The 21,228-nt window shown below is 34.7% G+C and overlaps 1 protein-coding gene across 1 annotated transcript in view; it reads right to left on the bottom strand.

The window, feature by feature from the left end:
- Positions 1–21,228, bottom strand: part of LOC127840428 (uncharacterized) — a 74,589-nt gene that overhangs the window by 20,678 nt on the left and 32,683 nt on the right. The window lies entirely within an intron of this gene.

The following is a 21,228-nucleotide window of genomic DNA, read 5'->3' as shown; positions in this document are numbered from 1 at the left end:
ATAAATATTTACATTAACACCATTTGGCAACAATATAGAGACATATATATATAACATCATCCAACTAACAATTGCAAATAAATGTCTTTTTGTAGTAATCTTGTCGATATTGTTTTATATTAGTAATTTTAAAATGCCCCTCCCTCCGCTTGAAGAGTCATAGTATGGCTTATGTAAACGAAAATTTAACAAGTCTGTACAAAAGTCACTTATGAATTATTGTGGTGTCGTCCTTTCCTTCGGATCATCAAGGCCGGAAGCCGTCACAGGGTCTTTTGGTAGTCGATTCCACGGTCTTGGTCTCACTAGGAGGGGCTGCCATCCAATGTCAGCTATCAACTATCAGCTGCTGCTTGTGGTTCGGCTCAGGACGGCTTCAAGCTGTTCAAAGCATCTCTATTTTTATCGAGCCCATGCAGTTGCAGCGTACTCTAATGATGATCGCAATAAAGTGATGTTTGTGTTTTAAGGCTTGGAGGGCAGCTGGATGGGTTGCGCTTCATGAAGTCTATAGTGTTGCTTGCCTTCCGGGTGACAGCGGCTATATGAGATTTCCAAGACATATTGTCCGAGATTGTCACGCAAAGATATTTTCCTTCCTTAACAGCTGCAAGCGTTTGTCCATGAATTTCATACTCCGATTGTATTGGATTGCGCTTTGGTGATTTGCAAGACTTCACATTTCTCGAGGAAGTCCAGATCGAGCTGTAGTGTTGTTGCATCTTATGCTGTCTTGATCATGTTGTACAGCAGAGTGACGTCGACAAAGAGCCTAGCAATGCTATATAGGTAACAGTGTCGAGTATATCATTCATGTTGAGTTAAAGTACTGCCCATCGACTAAGCCCCGTTGGCTTCATCCGGTTAGGAAGCTCTCTATCCATGTTAGCACTGGCCCTCTGATACCGTAGTGTCTCAGTTTCATACGAAGTCGCTGGTGCTGGACAGCATCAAAGTCTTTAAGAAAGTGTAGCAGAATTATATTGATCCGCTAACCATCGTCAAGGGATGCAGTTAAGTCCTGTATGGTGCGGATGAATTGCGACTCACATCTGCGTCTTTGCCGTGGGCATGTCTGTCCGGCATCAATGCATCTCTCTTTTATAGATTTAAGTGTTCTACTTTAATATCTTAAATAAATCTTAGAATCTATCATTATGTGATTAAAGTAATCATTATTAAGCCACCTAATTTCAAGAATGCGGGAGAATGGAGGGGACGACAATCAGGCAGAAATACTTATAGACCAACATAACGTCTGTCCGTTTATGTGCATGTGTCTCCTGCTACATAAGCATCTTTTGTTGTTTCTTACTCTACTGCTTTTATTCATTCATAATGTCAATCCAGTCCTCCTTAACGTACGCCCATAATGCCTCATGTTTAAAAAAATGTTGATGTTGATGCATATATCCAAAAGCGCATAAATACGACGCATTGTGATAAATATAACGAAACAATGTGATGATGAATTGCACCTTTCTAGTGAATGTCAACGTGATACAGGGCCTTTGACAAAATTCATTGTTTTATAACTGTTTCTGAATGCCGATCTAGACTCTATGTTGACCGATCATGAGTTCACTTATTAACTGTTGATAAATTCATTTCATGATATGCAATTTCATGGAGTTTTTTTGCAGAAGAAACCCCAACACAGAAGACGAAAGTCTTTATGCAGATATCTATCATGTCAAGCATAACCAGTCGATTATTGTTTACAGGTCAAAGGTCAAATATATTGTCCATTTAAATTTATATCAATGTGCATCATACCACTTTAAAGTTTTTAATTTATATTTTCCTCATCGTAATGTATTTGATTGGTAAAGCATGGTTAAGTGTACTTTCAGATTTATGTTTAACCTTAAGTTTCCACGTAATCTTGTCAATCTGTTTCAATATGTTCCGCATATCAGGTAAACACACCCTAAGAATAATTACTGACTTTTAAGACAAAAGAGCGGCGGCCTTGTTGAATAGCACACAATTGACCTCGATAGTATCCACAGCTTTAAATATCATTCGTAAATATGCGCATGTATGTTTATGTTCGAGGTGCGTAACGGGACAAGGTTATTGGACTATCATTAAAAATTAAAATGAATAAAAACATAAGGCAATAGTTCGACCTAAAATAATTAACATAATTTAACACAAACAAAGTCTGTATCATCATTCTTCAATGGCATTCAGACCATGCAACTTTATGTCTTACTTTACAAGTTTCAAATAAGTATCAGAGCTTTTGTTTTATCAAATACCCCAAAAAAATATTTATTTTCAACAATTCACAAGAACGCATGGATTAAATAACTTAATGTCTCATTCGAAGGCAAACATGTACATGTTTAAAAATTGAACATCATGGTATGTGTAACCGGTTCAATATAAACACACTGTCCCCATATTTATTCGTTACAGAGTATCATGCAGTTGACAATTTTATATTTATTGAAAGAAGAATGACGGAATAATCGAAATAGTGTATGTTCTGGTAAACAACTTAATCCGGATGCTGAAACTTGAAACCATGGTTTAAATAAGTATCCTCTACTCTTTCATTGAATGACAACCTTATTAGGGTGTTTTTCTACAAACCAGACTTTACACTACACTAGTCTATTCTATCATCGAATGGCAGATTCATCCGGATGTTGTTTTTTCAACAATGGTCTAACAAACATAGCGTACTCTATCATTGAATTACAACATAATCCGGATGTTGTTACGTCAAAACATGTTTTACAAATTGTTATGTATGATTGTAAAAGATTTGTGTAAGTATTTTATTACGTCTTTTATCTTGCCTTTGATTGGTAGTTGATGCAGTTGAAGTTGTTGTGTTTGATTTTATAGTGCATGCGCAACAATATGATATTCGTTCTTGAACAAGTGTACACTACTTCATGGCATTCTTTATTTCGTGGCATATAATTCATAGTATCGCGTTAAATTTGACAACATATTTAGAACTTTAGGAACATGAAATCATGATTGCATAAAATGTGAATTCATTCAAAGCACCAAAGTACTAAATAAGATGTTGATGATGAGGTTACCATATTGTAAAAATGTCGACTAAATAGTGCTTCAGCTTTTGCCGGGTTAGTTAATAAAACAATACTCAAAGCATACCAACGGACTTCTCCAAAGTATAAGCTTTGTTTTAAACAAGTGCTTTGTAGTTTATCCAATCTTAAATATGCTGAACAAAAGCCATGCGTTCTCCTATTACATGACTTCAATATACCTCGACATTCGCTAAGGTGCACTCCATTCAATAGTGGTAGACGGCCAAGTATCTATCGTTATGTATAGGAAGGACTAGATGGTGTGGGGTATGTTTGCTTACTTATTAATCATAATTATATGGGACATGTGTTTAAAAGTGCCACTATTAATGTATACATTCGTATTATTCAAATAAATGGAAGGCTTACAAACTGTAGCAAAATCATCACATCATGATTTATTAGAATGTTAACTTCAATTTAAGAACTGAGACTGGAGTTTCATTGTTAGATATATTCAATAACTTCATTGGTTTTACCGGGGTCCAGTTAGAGGACCCACACTGGATCAAAATTTATTTAAAGCTAACAAGTATAGTCCTTTGTCGGCTTGCAAAAACGGATAATATAAGAAAAAATTACGATTGCATTTTATTTTATTTCATTTAATGAAAACAAACTTCGTCAAGAGGACTCTTTAAGCTTAAATAAGCCATTTTAACGATTATAAAAACATGTAGGTTACTGCCAATGGTAAAGTAAACTTAATTTATAACCCTTACTATGTGTAACAAATTCGGAACATTAATTTAATTTCTAATACAAATAAACCATCAGTGATTATAGATTTCGTTGGCATAATTTTCGTCGTTCTCAGTAAACTTAGGATTTGTAGGCAAAAAAATCCTATTTATTGATTATCACTCTTTGATTAAGATCAATAATCGACAGAAAGGTGTAAACTAATCAGAAACAATCATTACTTTATTGTCAAGCTTCTTTTAATAATTGTTTATTTTTTTTAAAATACGATGTTTGCATTGCAACCGGCCGATATTTCGTACGCAGTAGACAATATTTACCTTGTATCCAAGTTATACAGTGACTGCGCATGACCCGACGCCATTCATGATACTAATTGTGTGTAGCCTTATTACCGGATAGCTCCACCCATTCTAAAGTTTCATTCAACAACGTCATCTCAGGTGTAAGCGATTTAAACATTGATTTGCAAAGCTAGCTTGTAAACTTCAATAATCAAAAGATCATCCGAGATCACATACTATGGTGCAGTCCGGTTTTTGCTTACTGTTGAAATTGTTAACGCTTGTAGTTAAATAAATCGAAAACAGAGAAAACAGTCCGGGTTAAACTGCCAAGCGTTTACTGTGAACGTTTTACGAGATTTAACCTTTGCAAATTGCATAATTGTATGCCCCCGGATCGAATTATCGGGTGTATATTGTTTTTAGCCTGTCTGTCATTGTGTGTGTCTGTCGCAAACTTTAACATTGGTTAAAGTTTGGTTACAGTTTTGCAATTACCTTTGCAATATTGAAGATAGCAACTTGATACTTGGCATGCATGTGTATCTCATGGAGCTGAACATTTTGAGATGTTAAAGGTCAAGGTCAAGGGTATTCTTCGAGGTCAAAGATCAAATATATGGCTTCAAAGCGGCGCAATAGGGAGCATTGTGTTTCTGACAAACACATCTCTTGTTTAACCATAGCTTTAATGTGTTCTTGAAAATGGCTAAAATGGAGGACGACAACGTTAGTCTTGCAATACAACTATAAAAAGGTATTTACGTTTAACAACATTAAATTTACCAATATATATTAATTGTTTATATAAACTCGTATCGGAATCCCTGCGCTACGAGAAAGAAATAGGCCCAAACGCGAATACAAACGCCGCTGTCGTCAAAAATTGTGTAACAGTATATTTGGGTGTAACTGAAGGTAACTTTCATTTTGTGTGGTAATCACAATTTCATAAACAAAGATGTTTTTGCAATATGTTACTACAAGTACGATACTAACAAACCCTGGTTAGTACCATTCATACTGGTGAATCATATACTGTGGGGTTAGATGTTTTGTTCCGCCAATTTATAGACCTACCAACACAAAAAATGCAGTTGGGTAGTTAAAAATGGTTATATCATCGTGTGTGGCATAGGTTCAAACTTTTCATGAAACGCCGGACTGCCTGTTTTCACAATAACTCCACTGTCAATTGGAGCCATAGTTTGCATTCCATTAAACTATGTTTAACACTCATTTGAGTATTCACATAGTCTTTCAAATAAGGATGTTATTTGCTTTTAGTTTTTTCTTCGGTTATCACATATTTGATCTGCAATGTTGACGTTTCCGAGTTTGGAGGTTTGGAGTCGCCAGTCCCAAATTGTGATTTCTTTGTCATCAGGTGTATTCTCTTCCGATTGTTCTTCAGTTAAAGTACTATGGTATGGAATAAGTACTCTCTGTCGATTTCTATTACCACTCCGACCTCTTGAAGTATGTCGCATTCAACATAATGTTTGTGTTCTGGAACTTAAAGCATCACGCTGGGACTTTATATCCTCCATTTTTTCAAAAATAAAATCTGATGTTAACCTTTGATTGTCCCCGTCCAGGGCATTCCGTTGATACCTTAGAAAGTTTGTGTTAGTATCATAACATGACATGCTTAGGAGACTTTGTGAATACAATGGCATTAATACATTAAAGACAACAATCATACCAATAAAGGAATACACATAACAGTGAGAAAACAAATAATATGAGAAAAGCAAACTATCAGAACCAATCGTTATTCTATATTATATGAAATAATATATATATCAAGGTAAACAGCTGAGGAAAGAGAAACGACATGTGCAGGAGAAAGCAAAAAGAAAACAACAGCACACAAGCAAACACACGAGCACAACTAACAAGTAGTCCGTATTAAATCGTCATGGCTTTGGGTTTTCGCAACTGATTTAAAAATATGTATTCATTGTTTTAAGTATAGTGTTTTACATCCTGGTATTTTCGTAGTATGTATGTTTTACCTTCTATTGTTTAGGGTGGGTGTCATTTATTTTGCAATTCTTGTACAAATGCATTTGGATTAAAATAAATAGACTATTAATTACTTAAATGTTTATTCCATGCAACAACAGATAATACAATTAACATGACGCCTGGACGATGATCGCTCCGCCTACTTAATCACGTGGCTCAGCGGGAAGCAAACCTAGACAAGCTAACACCAAAATGGCTTCTTTGCCTATAGACTGCATATAGATTTACGCGATATTCCGGATGATTTTTTTTTACTTTTTGACACCATATAACACTTTTAAAAGTGTTTGTGTCATGTAGTTATTCTGCAAATGCAAAACATATACGTTTATAGAGAACATCAGCTATTTATAACGGGATTTTCGGTACATGAAACACGCTCTCATACGCTTGCGCGCTTACCGAAATCGAACCTGTTACTACCTGTAATGGTGGTATTAGCAATAACTTATTAACACTTGTTCAGGGTATTTACCCATGTTATTTACGAAAATATTAGCGAAACATCCCCCCGTGTATTTGACACGAAATAGCGCTTTAAAACTGGGATTTCTGTGAAGTTTTACGCGCTTTATGACACCGATCGAGTGGGTACCAAAATCCCACATGTTATTACGTATAAAAGTGATATTAATCATATTTAACAATGCTTTTGGGACATTTATCAATCAATATAATTGAAAGTGCAAGACAACACAATCAGTTTGGTTATTGTCTGATATAAAGTAGCGTTGTATGAAGGGAATTCGGTAAAGCTACCCGTATCAGACGCTCTCGCAGGTACCGACTTCCCACAAGTTAACACATTTATTGGTTATATCAGTAACAATAACTCTTATACAATGGCATTTATCGATACGTTTTTATTTAAATAGAAACTTAAAATCGTTTTCGCTTGTTTCTGACACACAAAAAAATCGATTTATAACGGGGATTTCGTTAAGTTACGCAAAGTGGGTATCATTATTCTCTATTATTTTACATGCACACGTGATATAATTCATACTTAATATTGCATAGTTATTGCTTACATGACATGTCCAGTTTTGAAAAAAAATTAATGTTCTATAATGATCTCGGTAATTCTACACATTGAAGCTTCCACTCGCTCTTGTCAAGACCGCATTTCGGCGTTGGAAATGGTATATATTTAATTAATGTAACATATCTTTCTTGAGTTACATTAACCCTATATACACCGTTTTGCCAGATTTCATTGCCGTTTATTTTTCAAACAAAATAAATGAAACTCGTTGAAAAAAAGAGAATTAGGCATTCGATCTCCATGTGAGGATTAAAAGCGTTCATTGGTGACACCGCATTTCTGCACATGTGTAGAAACCGTTATTAAGATAAGATATCACGTGTCACTTTCCAATAACATGTATAATGTCAATAAAGTGCATTACTATCAGAGTAATGAAACACAGCATGCATTAGGCTTCATGCTGGGTTTTCTTTCTCTTAAAGTAATGCAGATGAACATTGCTTCTATTAATCATCTTGTAACTGATAAAACTATTAAAAAAGCATGATCTATATTACGTGATAATCAGATCGATAACATTAACTATTTTAATAAATTATTCGATAAAAAGATATTGTAACTGTCTTTGACAGTGTTGACGTTGTGTTGTTCGTGGGGACGGCCGCACGCAATTATACATCTCATACACTTTTCAAGATCTCTTTTCGGCTTTGGAAACGATATTAATTCAATGCCACCAAATAATCTTCCAGGATATCGATTGTCCGAGTTACATAATCCCCATTGAAACCGTTTTACCATCTTTAATCTACGTTTTTTAAAGAGCAAAACAAAAGAAACTCGTCGAAATACAAGTAAACCTAGACATAGCTTGTCTATGAAAAATGGCGGACAGTTCGTTGCTAACTAACGCGCCCGATTAATCGATCGCTGATTGGTAGATCAATTCTTAGATAAGGATTTGATTGACAGGCGGCGACATGGCAATTGTGTTCCGTAAGATACGCATTCCGACAATAGAATATAACATATTTTAAATGTGTACTCACTCTCAACAGATTTTAGTTATTCAGCAAAAGGAAAAAAGTGGACTATATTAAAGTTAATTTAAAACAAGAGGTAGCTCGTTCCAAAATTTATGTATTGAAGCGAGTGTAAGTTTGTATCTTTTGAAAATCATGTTCCATTCTTTCTCTCGAAATTATGTATTCAGTTTCCGAATCAACTTTTGTGAATATGCTTGGATCGCAGTTTTTTACATTTATATTTTGTATGTACACTATGTTCTTGTTGCGTTAATATATATATATATATATATATTATATATACAAATTTAAGTTATTGCGAAAGAGATGCTTAAAAAATATTTGTTTACAGATTCTTTACTAAACTTTGCTCGACATGTCTCTGCATTTGTTTCACATCATTAATACTGTAACAACTATGTAATAAAAAAAGTTTGCATTGTAACACGTCTTGTTAAGTTCGTTCATTGCTATAAAAGTATCGTCTCTGTTATGAGTGTCACTAATATAAATAATGCCAGAGTAAAACAATATTTAAAACTTATTACTTGGTTTACCTTTAACAACATTATTCTTGTAAAATAAACGATATAGTTTAACCGCTTTAGAATCAATTGGTAGTTTGCTACAATAAACCTAAAAGGCATTTCTAGCATCTCCCCCAAAAGAATTTGTAATCGTATTAGAAAGTGTGCGTATGTAATGCTTTTTGTGAAAGCATTACATGTGCAGAATGAAAGTACAATTTAGCTTAACATCTCCACTAATTATCGCTGGTCTATCATGTTGAAATCACTTTAATTTAAGCTAAAAAAAATCAATATCGATCATGTAGAGTCAACCTTGATAATAGTCTTCTGTAAGAACGCTGTTGTTTTCTTTTACGGACCGTTCCATAAAAAATCAAAACAGTGCCTAATTATGTATTGTTCATAATATGTGAGTCATATATATCCGATTGAAACTAGTATGGCATGAAGTAATTAACTAACACAGTATTGAGATTGAAAATGGGAATTTATTACTAATGCTTTAAAAGTGTGGGCATTTAAAACTGGATGCCCTAAAAAATAAATGTAAAACATACAAAACAGTGTATAAAATATGTATATTCATATACAAACAAAACATATTAGTAAATGTAAACATACAAGTTGTGTACAGAATGTCATTATGGGCGAAAGAGAACCGCCAACAAAACATATTAGTAAATGTAAACATGCAAATTATGTACAGAATGCCATAATGGACGATAGAGAACCGCCTGTAAACATACATGGCAATAATGAAATGAGAACACTGGATGATAAAAAACTAAAATGATATGTGGAGGAGGTGGGGAGATGGTGGTTTTGAAGCGTAAACTTGGCGGTGCAACTGAACACGCCGAAATGTTACTGAACGAATTTGGAAGCAGTCTGATTTGATTAACAGATCAAATGTTTTAGCGTGTAAGGTTACACTGCACTAATTTAGCATGTACAGAAAGGTATTGAGAATAACTTCAACTGAAAAATTAAAGTAATCACAATGACATAAACAAACTGTATGTGCACATAAAACTTTTTATGTATTGTTCATAATATGCGAGTCATATATGTCAGATTGAATTTCGTATGGCATGAAGTAAACAACTAACACAGTATTAAGATTGAACATGGCATTTATTACAAATGCCATAAAAGTGAGGGCATTTAAAACTGGATGCCCTTAAAACAATGAATGTTATACATACAAAACAGTGTGTAAAATATGTACATTCATATAAAAACAAAACATAATAGTAAATGTAAACATACAGGTTGTGTACAGAATGCCATAATGAGCGATAGAGAACCTCCACAAGGGTAACAATGGTTACCCACCGCCCGTGGTTACCCACCTAAGGGTAACAATGGTTACCCACCGCCCGTTGAAATCTGACAATGACTAGCATATACACTATGAGTAAAATAGCAGTAATTTGCAAAAATAATTAAAAAATAAACATTTCCTACTAATAATGTCACATGAACACGGATTACTATTTTTACATATTTACACAGAAGATAGCTACTGGCTGCAGCTTAAAATGACATGTCTGGGAAAGTACAAAGACAAAATAGCGTCCCTTTGAGCTGCTGTATAACACCGTCAGCTCACATGGTTGTACATTATAAGGGAATAACTTTATGCAGGGTGTGTCTGCACCGCAGTTCCCCTAGCTATGATACTGCCATACAAATTTCGGAATTCTGCATCGCAGCTCTCCTAAAAAATAGCCACTGGCAAACAAATTGGGATAACTGCACCGCAGCTCCGCTCAAAAATAGCCACAGCAAAATAAATTGGGGTATCTGTACCGCAGCTCCCATAAATAATAGCCACTGGCAAACAAATAGTGATATCTGCAACGCAGCTCCCCAAATGATAGCCACCGGTAAACAAATTGGGATTTCTGCACAGCAGCTCCCATAAATAGCCACTGGCGAACAAATTAGGATGTCTGCAGCGCAGGTACCATTACCAATAACAAATGGCAAACAAATGGGAATATCTGCACCGCAGCTCCCCTAAATGATAGCCACAAGCAAACAAATTGGGGTATCTGCACCGAAGTACCCATAAATGATAGCCACTAGCAAACAAATGGGGATATCTGCACCGCAGCTCCCATAATATCTGCATCGCATCTCCCCCAACTGGTAGCCATAAGCAAACAAATTGGGATTTCTGCACCGCAGCTCCCATAACTAAAAGCCACTGGCAAACAAAAGACGATATCTGCACCGCAGCTCCTTTAATTAATAGCCAATAACAGCCCAAAGTATTGCTTATCTTTTTAGCATTAGCCAGCATACAAAATGTAAAAATAAACATTGCCTAATAATGTAACATGAGCATGAATTGCTATTTTTACATATACACACAGAAGAGAGCTGCTGGCTGCAGCTTAAAATGTCATATCTGCTTAAGTACAAAGATAAAATGGCGTCCCTTTGAGCTGCTGCCTACACCGTCAGCTCATATGGTTGTACATTATAAAGGAAGAACTATGGTAAATTATAGAGCCAAAAGCTGAAGCCAAAAACCGTCAGCTTTGAGCCTGAACTGTAATAAGTAAAGTAATTCAATACTAGGAGTCTGCCATAAACCGTCAACTCGTATATGAGCTTGTGAGATGAGGAAAGGAAAACGAGAGCTGCTGCTTATAACCGACAGCTCCCAGTTTTTGGTATGGTTGCCTAACGACCAGAGAGTTGATGTTTAAGCTCAATATAGGACCTATATAGGGAGAGACTGGGGTCTTTTGGATCTATGTTTGATGGAACTACACATCTGCGTAACAGTATTCGGATGAAAGTAGTTGATATTGCCGCGCCTTTAGCGAAAAGGAAAAGTGGATTAGGGTATTGAGGGGCTATACGTAGATAACGTAATACAGGAACGACTAGACAACAGAAGTTTAAGGTTACCAAGCAATGATTGCAGTTTTCAGAGTTATAGTACGTTTATCTCTGCATGATTTTAGATTTGGACATGTTGTGTTAGTTTGAGGACTTACATAACCCAATTTGAAACCAGTTCTACACCCGTGTATTATTTATTGTGCACGTGAAGGTACGGGGCTCACCACATCATCGTACAAGTGAATGATGCTGGTTAAGGTCATTAATTAGCTAAATGTCTATAACCTATACAGAATAAATGTCTTATAATAGTATGCTGAAATAAATGTATATGATCATGAAAATATATAAGGGACTTGCCCTTCCAAAGAAAAGATAACATATGATACATAAATGGTTATTGTACAACTGTTAAGATCAAGTAGTCTAATTACTAAAAAAACTGACGGAAAAATAATATATTACAAAATCGCATGATAACGACAACTGCCGCTAACAATTTGTCTTATTATGCAAGCACATTTGTAACATATAATCATAGTTGCATGGACTGTCACTGGTACGGGCACTACTTTATCGCAATATAATAATAGAGTTTTCATGATTGCGGCCTAAACCCGTCATCATTTAAATTCAAATTGCACAGCTGTGGCCTTAAACCATCAGCCAAGTCAAATTTCATAACTGTGGCCTTAAACCATCAGCCAAATCAAATTTCACAGCAGTTACTGTGGCCTTAAGCCATCAGCCCAGTCAAATTTTATAACCGTGGCCTTAAACCATCACCTTAATTAAATTTCACAGCTGTGGCCTTAAACCATCAGCTAATTCTATACTGCATATTGCGACCATCATTGTAAGTCAATTCCATAGCTGAGGCCTTGACCAAAAGTACTGTGAAGGTTGGCAACGACATTCAGTTCTTTTGTGTTATTTCAAAGGATCTGTTGCCATCACCGCTTAAAGTGTCATACACATCTTCATCTAAACTGGCCTCTAGGGGCTGGGAGGTTTCATGATTTAAAACAAATAAATGATTATGAAGTCAGGGATGAAGCTATGTTCAGGGCATAAACCCTTGAATGCATTATAATATTGTAATTAAGTAGAGCATAAAGGGAAAATAAAGACAACACCATGTATTTGTAATTTTTATGTGATTTGTAAACTAAAGCAGACAATCATAGCCAGCAAAGCTGGTCAAGTCAAGGTAGTGCAAAACAGTGATAAGTCCATATTTCAAAATTTTACAGGAGAGTTAAAAAACTGATTGTTAAAAAAGATTGAGATTTGATTTTAACACAGTTAATATTTTAATACAGCTTTTAAACTAAAATATATTAGATAAAATGTATTTTAGTAAATTGCTTTGTGCAATAACTGAATAAGGTAAGTTATTATGGTTTAACCTCAAACAATGAACTGATTTTGTTGTAAAACCAAGAATAAAATGATTAAGGATATTGAAACCAAAATAATGTTTAGACCAATTTTGATGTAGGAAGCACAATTATGAGTACTGGGGTTCTGTCATGGCCTAGCATTATGAATCTTTTTAAGATTAAATGAATATTTATTTCATTTTTAAACAAACATCTTGCATATTAATGAAACATGCATTGCTTGATAATTTATTAATCAACTTTAAACAATAATATTACACTGGTATTTCATTTAACATAATTATATTTGTAACAACAATCATCGAAATTTAATTTGTATACTTAAGAAAAAAGAATTTTATTGGAACAGGCAAAAATTGAAGAGTATGACAACATCACCATACATGTACATTGATACAGTATACTTCGGCTTATATTATTAAATGTGATTTATATGATACAATTTGTCAAATTTGAATGACAAAAAATTTAACCAATGAGACAAACAAGACATCTTTTACTACATGGCATTTTCTTCTATATTGATGAATCATAACAATTTCATGGCTTCACCTTTGCTGAAGTTGACAGTACTATCAGCTTGAATTTTTATGTTATTCTCGCAGTATTTAAGTAGTGATATATATAAAAAAGGCTTCTGATAAGCCCACATACACTTTTAATAAAACTGGAGAATTGTGTTGCACTTTTCCAACTTAAAGTAGATAAAAGATGAAGTTTTCTTTTTTAATTTTGTTGCAAAATACCATGATTTCTTACAAAACACTACAGGAAAAACTATCAAGCATAAATTTGATCATTAGCTCAAATTACACAAAAGAAATATCTTAAAAAAGATATATAGCATTGATTGTGGTTGAAGCTGGTGAAAGGTAAATAAATAAGATCAAAGAAAGCAAATGTCTTTTTCTGTGCAGTTCTTAGTTGCATCACACGCAGTACGGGATGTTACGCGGAGTTTCCGCGGCTTTTTTTTACATTATTACATTTTGCTGATCATAAATCTATCGATACAAAACAGGAAACCAAAACAAGAACGGAAGTGAAATTAAAACATATAAGTCAACCGGCCACACGCGAAGTATCCATACATATTTTAAATATTTATACGCGCCTTCTTCGAACAAACCTATTTTACTGGTTTTTCGGGCATTGCCATTTGATTCGATTATTGAAAGTATTGAGAATCATTGCGCTTATGCTTAATACATTGGTCAATATGGTGGTATAATTCTTGCTAAATTAATCAAACATAATATTAATCATGGATGTGTTGAAAACACATTAAGAATATAATTATTATTTACATACGTACCATAATGATATCGCCAAATATCTTTATTTAAGATATTTCTGGTCTAAAAAGAGAATTCCAGTTCACTTAGTTTACGCGATATTATATATTATATAACAATTATTCTACTGGCCGCGAACTGACCCTGATACCTTGCGGGTTGGAATGCAATGCATTAAAGTGAGGTCACGCTTCCACTGCTGGAACGACGGCTTGTTTAAAACTCTATACTTTGAAATGTTAAATTTTCAATTTGGCAAAATCGAATATCAGGATATGGAAAAACAATATTTTTATGAACTACACTATATACTATTACACAAACAGCAATATGGAAGTAATTACAAAATATGAGAACATAGCCGTTAAGTGCAAACGCTCTGGCGCTGACAATCTTCTGAATATATGGGGCACACACAAACTGTATTGATGTCAAGAGTTGAGTGTAAAACTGTTCTATCAATCAAGCCTTTTCATTAGAGATAAACATGTTTCATATTGATCACGCAGCAAAACAGTGTTACATGCTATAATACAAAGTTGGGTCATGTTTCCAATATTATGTGGGATTATGCTCAAAACAGCCAATGGAATAAATGAATTTTATTCATTGTTGTCTAGCCGCGGGATATTGTATTTGAATGTTATTGACACTCACAAAGGTCAGGTAAGGTGAATAGCATGCTTAGACAGCTACTACGAAAAACATGGAACTACCAGTACCTTCAACCATAGAAAAACAGTAACAACTTGGTTATCCCTCACAGGGCAAATCTTTGTAGAATGCATAATATGCAGATGGTATTGTGTTGTTTTCACACAATTTCACTTGACTGTTATATGTAGCCTGATGAATGGTGTGCTTGTAACAAGGCATAAAAAGTCCTTTCAGACAAGAAAATTGTTTTCTCAGTTTAAATAATAAAATGTAAACTACTGATGACCAAGATCATGAAAATATAATCAATAAAATCACAATGAGGTCATTGTTTCTAGCTATGATGTGATCATTTGGCCTTGATGTATTACACTTATCACTATATAACACAAAATAACTTCACTGGAAATCAATTCTATTTTGGTGCAATAAGTGGACATGTGAATGACATTTTCTTAAAAAGTACCATTTAAACTGGAATAACATTCTGATATTTATTAAGGACATGTATGGCATCATTTTAGATCATTTTATGCACAAAAGTCATTTTTGAAAAAAAGTCACTTATCACTGTTTTGCGCTAAGGTGACGTATAAGAATAAACCATGTATTTGTAATTTTCGTGTGATTTATAAACTAAATCACACAATCATAGCCAGCAAAGCTGGTCAAGTTATTATGTGATATTAAGTTAAGTGTGAGCTATCAAACTAAGCACGCCTACATGAAAATTACTATAAGGAATAAACCATGTATTTGTAATTTGTGTGTATTGTTTAAACTAAATCACACAATCATAGCCAGCAAAGCTGGTCAAGTTATTCTATGATTTAAAGTTAAGGATGATCTATGAAACTAAGCACGCCTACATGAAAATTACTATAAAAATAAACCATGTATTTGTAATGTTCGTGTGATGTTTAAACTAAATCACACGATCATAGCCAGCAATATATTCTATGATATAAAGTTAAGCGTTTGCTATGAAACAAAGCACACCTACATAGAATATAAGACTAAACCATGTATTTGTAATTTTCGTGTGATGTGTAAACCAAATCACACAATCATAGACAGCAAGATATGTTATTATATAAAGTTAAGCGTGAGCTATGAAACTAAGCACGCCTACATGGAATATAAGATAAAATATGTAATTGTAATTTTCGTGTGATTTGTAAACTAAATTAAACAATCATAGACCGCAATATATGCTATCATACAAAGTTAAGCGTGAGCTATGAAACTAAGCAAGCCGACATGGATTGTAAAAATAAATTATGTACAGAAGGATAGTGTGAAGTGTAGACAAAATCACACCGTCGTGCCCATTGTTGCTAAGTTAAGTGTGAACTCTAAAATACATTCACTAGTTAATTAGGACACACAAGTAACAGTAATCCTTGCACAAAATAAAACAAGAGGGCCAAGATGGCCCTAGTTTGCTCTTCTGAGAGGAGTTGGTTCATTCAATCTTTACCAAAAGTCAAACTTGACCTGGATATTGTCCAGCCAGACATCATGGTCAAGTTTCATCATTATTGAACCAAACTGTTGGCGCATGGAGTGTTTTTGTAAGATTTGACATGATGACCTATATTTTAACCCCTCATGACCAAACATCAAATAAATATTATGACCAAGATTCATTAAATCTGAAACAAATTTGTGACCTCTAGAGTGTTTACAAGGATTTTGTATAATATAATGAAAATTTTGAGAATCTAAGGAAAATAATTATCTCATTGATTGTGCGATTTTGCTCATTATCAAAGGTGACTGAGATCTTGTGGTCATATAGGTTCTCAGCAATGTTGATAAAGAATGTTTGAGACATGTGAATGCTAATGTGTTTACAAACCAAATGTAGACGGACGGATGGGCGGCGGACAAAGACCAATCCCAAAACCTCACCTAAGCAATCAGGTGAACTAAAAATTGTGTGTTTTTCACCGATCTGAGCCATTTTCCAACGTGCCGAGATATCAATAAAACCAATGTATTGACTAAGATTCACAATGATTAGGCAAACAATGTGACTTCTAGAGTGTTCACAAGGTTTCTCTATAGTCATTTAAGAAAAACTGCCTTTTGACCGATCGAGACCATTTTCAAACTCACCGCAGATATAAATAAATTCAAGCTGTTCACTAAGTTTTATGATGATTGGGCAAAACATGTAACTTCTAGAGTGTTCACAATATTTTTTTAATATATAAATATAAGAAAAATGCAGCCCCCTGACAACCATGTTTTTCAACGGACTGGAACCATTTTTGAATTCAGCTCTCGTATCTAGGAAACAAATGTTCGGACCAAATTTCATGAAAATTGGGCCAAAAATGTGACTTCTAGAGTGTTTACATGTTGTCACGATATACATATAGAAAAAACTGCCCCGCCCACTGGTGGCCATGTTTTTTCATCGATCTGGACCATTTTCGAACTTGTCCCAGATATAAATAAAACCAATCTTTTAACCAAGTTTCATAATGATTGGGCAAACAATGTGACTTCTTGACTGTTCACGAGCTTTTTCTACTATATAAATAAATAGGAAAACTACACCGTCCACCTGGCAGCCATGTTTTTCAACGGACCGAAACCATTTTCGAACTTAAATCACGTATGTAGGAAATAAATGTTCTGACCAAATGGCATGAACATTGGACCAAAAATGTGATTTCTAGAGTGTTCACATGTTTTCGCTATATACATATAGCGACAACTGCCCCGCCCCTTGGTGGCCATGTTTTTTCACCGATCTGGACCATTTTCCAACTCGTCCGAGATATCAATAACACCCATGTTTTGACCAAGTTTAATGATGATTGGGCAAACATAATGACTTCTAGAGTGTTCACAGGGTTTATCTATAGCCAAATAAGGAAAACTGACCCGCCAACTGGCGGCCATGTTTTTCAACGGACCGGAACCACTTTTGAACTCAACCAACATATCATTAAGACAAACACTTTGACAAAGTAAAATGAATATTGGGCATGAAATGTGACTTCTCCTGTGTGTTTTTTTATCCAGTGGCCTAGGTTTTGACCCGGCATGACCCAGTTACGAACTTAATCGAGATATCATTTGGACAAATCTTCTGATTAAGTTTCGTGAAAATCGAACAAGAAATGTGCCCTCTAGAGTGTTTACAAGGTTTCTCTATAGCCAAATTAGGAAATCTGCAAAGCCCACTGGTGCCATATTTTTCAACAAACTGGAACCATTTTGGAACTCAATTAACATATCATTAAGACAACCATTGTGACAAAGTTACATGAGGATTGGGCATGAAATGTGACTTCTACAGTGTTTACAAGCTTTTCTTTTTTTTACCTAGTGACATAGTTTTTGACCCTTCATGACCTAGTTTCAAACTCGATCAAGGTTTCATTGGGACAAATCTTCTGACCAAGTTTCATGAAGATCGGACAAGAAATGTGGCCTTTAGAGTGTTTACAAGGTTTCTGTAAATCCAAATAAGGAAAACTTACCCGCCCAATGGCGGCCATGTTTTTCAACGGACCGGAACCACTTTTAACCTCAACCAACATATCATTAAAACAAACAAACATTTTTACAAAATAACATGAAGATTGAGCATGAAATGTGACTTCTCCTTTCTTTTTCTTTTTTGACCTAGTGACCTAGGTTTTGACCCAGCATGACCCAGTTTCGAACTTGACCAATGAAAGCTTCAGAAAAAGTTTCATGAAAATCGGACAAGAAATGTGGCCTCTATAGTGTTTACGAACAAATGTGGACGGACGGACAGACGACGGACAAAGACCGATCACAAAAGCTCAAATGAGCAATCAGGTGAGCTAAAACAATGACAATTCGAAAGCATGAACTGTATTAATATGAAAATGTAACTCATTGTTGTTGTGTTTTTTTTGCTATAGAGTGACTATATAATAATTAAGCATTAGTTTAATGCATTAAATAAAGGGTCATGCTATATACACATACGCATGATATCAAAATGTTTGTATACATACTGGAAACCACGAAAGTAGGAGTAATTCATGAAATTGTATTACATCTACTAGCTAATTAAGCACACTGTAATGTAGCAATATACAATATGTATTTTTATATATTAAAATATATTCTATTATGTATACTTTTCCAAGTGTTGATTATTTGATATGTGGTGTTTAATGCCATATAGCAATTCTATAATTCAATTTTCTGAAAGGGGATAAAACTACTTTCCTTGTGTGTACGATACATTTAGAATAAAAGGACAATTTATTAACCCCAATTAGAAACAAGAGATGTGTTCGTCAGAAACACAATGCCCCCCCCCCCCTACTGCGCCGCTTTAAAATAAAATTATATTTATCATTTTGCAGGTATAGAAATAATCTCCCTTCAAAGCTTATTACTTCCCTTGGATTTTGTTCAATCTTACCGGGGGGGGGGGGGTCTGTAGACAGTCAAAAATGACTAAGTCAGACATCACTGACAACCAAGGCCTGTGATTTATCAAAGAGATCATCGCCAGAGCTCATCATGTATTTTTTTTCTTTTTCAAAATCTATGGACATAAGTCCGCCGGTATGTAATGAACTATACTATTCACAAATTAGTACAGGAAAGAAATGATAATTATATCATTAAAAAAACTTTGACAAATCAATCATTAGTGTTATAAATAATCAAAATAAAAACTATGTACAGTAACTGTGAAAAGAATTTTAATTCTTTGTAAGGAAATATATAATCTTTGATTTATAATTATATAAATTACTTCCCTTGAAAATAATTGTTTCTAACAAATCTCTATCTTTGTTAGCAAATAATTTAAAGCCACTACCGTGACTGTGGATTCACCACTCAAAATGTGCAGCTCCATGAGATACACATGCATGCCAAATATCAATGTGCCATGTTCAATATTGAATAATTATCTCCCTTTAAAGCTTATTATTTCCCTTGGATTTGTATTTTTTACCTTTGACCTTGAAGGATGACCTTGACCTTGACCTTTTACCACGATGTGTTTGTCAGAAACACAATGCAGCCTACTGCGCCGCTTTGATTTATTTAACAAAAATATATAAATTGGCAGGTCAGATAATTATGTTCATTTAAAGCTTATTACTTCCCTTGGATTTGTTTTTTCGACCCCGTGACAAAGTTTTTGACCCGGCATAACCCATATTCGAACTTGACCTAGATATTGTCTAGATACAACTTCTGACCAAGTTTCGTAAAGATCGGATGCAAAACTTTTTGAATTAGAGAGCGTTCACGAAAAGTGTGACAGACTGACAGACATACTGACAAACAGTGCGAAAACTATATACCCCTTTTCTTCGAACTGATACAATAGACACAAGAAGCGCGAGACTGATAGTCCTGCAAAGATGAATGGCTTAAGGCTGACAAATGATAATAATATTGGAAAGCGTGAGGCTAGTAACTCAATCACGCATAAAGATATGACATGAAGCTGGCAAGTAAACCATGCGTAGATAAAATATTAAAGAATAATCAGCGTGAGGCTGATTGCTACATTGTCAACAAGGGAGATAAATCTTTTTTTTTTCACAAAAACTGCTCCAGTTAATTCCCTTACATTTGGGTAAATTGCACATAATTATAGAGCAAGCGGCTGACAACTGACTCATGTATTGATAAAATAATACCATGAAAAAGCGTGAGGCTGGTTACTAAAATCACACAAAAATATAAATCATGAGGCTGGTACAGATAGTTTGACAATCTAAATCAGGCATCTATAAAATGGTATGACTGGCCAGGCCTTTTTCTGCCTATCTCACGGATCCGATAGTCGGACCCATTCTCAATTCCAAATATGCATATTTTTTCCAAATTCTAAAAAAGTATCCTAATTTCCGACTGAAATGACCGAAGCCGAAAAAGTAGGATCATTGTTTTAAATAACCGTGTGCCGTGTTGCAGCGTTCTAAAGGGAATAGCCCATAAAACGCCCTCGTATCGAGTGTTCCATAATGCAATTTTCGTGCCCTTGACACTTCAGACAAATGGCGGCCGGTTGTGTTTATGCAATTCTTAAGATAAATTTTCGGTCAGAATTTGCTTTCAAATATTGAAGTGCTGAATTATTCAGAATAGTCAGGTAACGTACCCGGTTTACAACAAGTGATAATCATGTGTACGTATAAATTATTGTAAATTGGTTGAGAATCGATATCGATGGTCTGAGGTAGAGAAATGTGGACTGGTTTCACTTTCAACGTAACTGTGTTTCAAAAAGTGGTTGCCTTAAGACATTTGGAAACTTGAATTTTGAATAATATGTTGAATGCAGGTCCTTCGACTGTGCATATTCATAAAAAAAAATCATAAATGACAAATCGAGCTATATATTGTAAATGAAC

This window comes from Dreissena polymorpha, chromosome 8 (genome assembly GCF_020536995.1).
Source record: "Dreissena polymorpha isolate Duluth1 chromosome 8, UMN_Dpol_1.0, whole genome shotgun sequence".
NCBI classification, from domain to species: domain Eukaryota; kingdom Metazoa; phylum Mollusca; class Bivalvia; order Myida; family Dreissenidae; genus Dreissena; species Dreissena polymorpha.
Note: the sequence above shows the minus strand (reverse complement) of the source record. Positions and strands in the feature narration are given on the sequence as shown.